Source organism: Nannobrachium achirus (assembly GCF_963921795.1).
Source record: "Nannobrachium achirus genome assembly, chromosome: 8".
In the NCBI taxonomy this organism is placed as follows: Eukaryota; Metazoa; Chordata; class Actinopteri; order Myctophiformes; family Myctophidae; genus Nannobrachium; species Nannobrachium achirus.
Genome location: NC_137817.1, coordinates 4,188,966 through 4,190,492, shown reverse-complemented (window position 1 = coordinate 4,190,492; position 1,527 = coordinate 4,188,966).

The window sequence follows — 1,527 nt, the reverse complement described above, 5'->3', positions numbered from 1 at the left end:
ACATGCCCAGTCACTTTAGTGCACCTGAGAGGCTCCTTTTTACTGAAACCAAGTTTAAAATGAGAATTGAATTCACAAAATCACAATAAGAAGCAACTGAATTTCAATGTTAGTGGATGGAGAGAAAGGACTTTTGTCCCACCAAGACACAGCAACCAATGGGTGCGAAGAGGGGCAGGACAACGGGCGGGACTTGACAAAGGGTGAATTGGCACCAAAATGTTAAATGTACTCCCAGTATATACTATCCAGGCAAGGTTGAGCCCACAATGGTATTATTTTATCTTACCTTTCTTTCTTCATCAACATTACGCTCATTCACCCGACCTGACCAGTACAAACCACAGTCTTACTGTTGGTCACTGGGAGCTGACCAGTACAACCACAGTCTACTACTGTTGGTCACTATAGGAGCTGACCAGTACAACCACAGTCTACTACTGTTGGTTACTGGGAGCTGACCAGTACAACCACAGTCTACTACTGTTGGTCACTATAGGAGCTGACCAGTACAACCACAGCCTACTACTGTTGGTCACTATAGGAGCTGACCAGTACAACCACAGTCTACTACTGTTGGTCACTATAGGAGCTGACCAGTACAACCACAGTCTACTACTGTTGGTCACTATAGGAGCTGACCAGTACAACCACAGTCTACTACTGTTGGTCACTGGGAGCTGACCAGTACAACCACAGATACTACTGTTGGTCACTGGGAGCTGACCAGTACAACCACAGTCTACTGTTGGTCACTGGGAGATGACCAGTACAACCACAGTCTTACTGTTGGCCACTGGGAGCTGACCAGTACAACCACAGTCTACTACTGTTGGTTACTAGGAGCTGACCAGTACAACCACAGTCTACTACTGTTGGTTACTAGGAGCTGACCAGTACAACCACAGTCTACTACTGTTGGTTACTAGGAGCTGACCAGTACAACCACAGTCTTCTACTGTTGGTCACTGGGAGCTGACCAGTACAACCACAGTCTTCTACTGTTGGTCACTGGGAGCTGACCAGTACAACCACAGTCTACTACTGTTGGTCACTATAGGAGCTGACCAGTACAACCACAGTCTACTACTGTTGGTCACTATAGGAGCTGACCAGTACAACCACAGTCTACTACTGTTGGTCACTATAGGAGCTGACCAGTACAACCACAGTCTACTACTGTTGGTCACTATAGGAGCTGACCAGTACAACCACAGTCTACTACTGTTGGTCACTGGGAGCTGACCAGTACAACCACAGTCTACTGTTGGTCACTATAGGAGCTGACCAGTACAACCACAGTCTACTGTTGGTTACTAGGAGCTGACCAGTACAACCACAGTCTACTGTTGGTTACTAGGAGCTTACCAGTACAACCACAGTCTACTACTGTTGGTCACTATAGGAGCTGACCAGTACAACCACAGTATTCTACTGTTGGTCACTGGGAGCTGACCAGTACAACCACAGTCTACTACTGTTGGTCACTGGGAGCTGACCAGTACAACCACAGTCTTACTGTTGGTC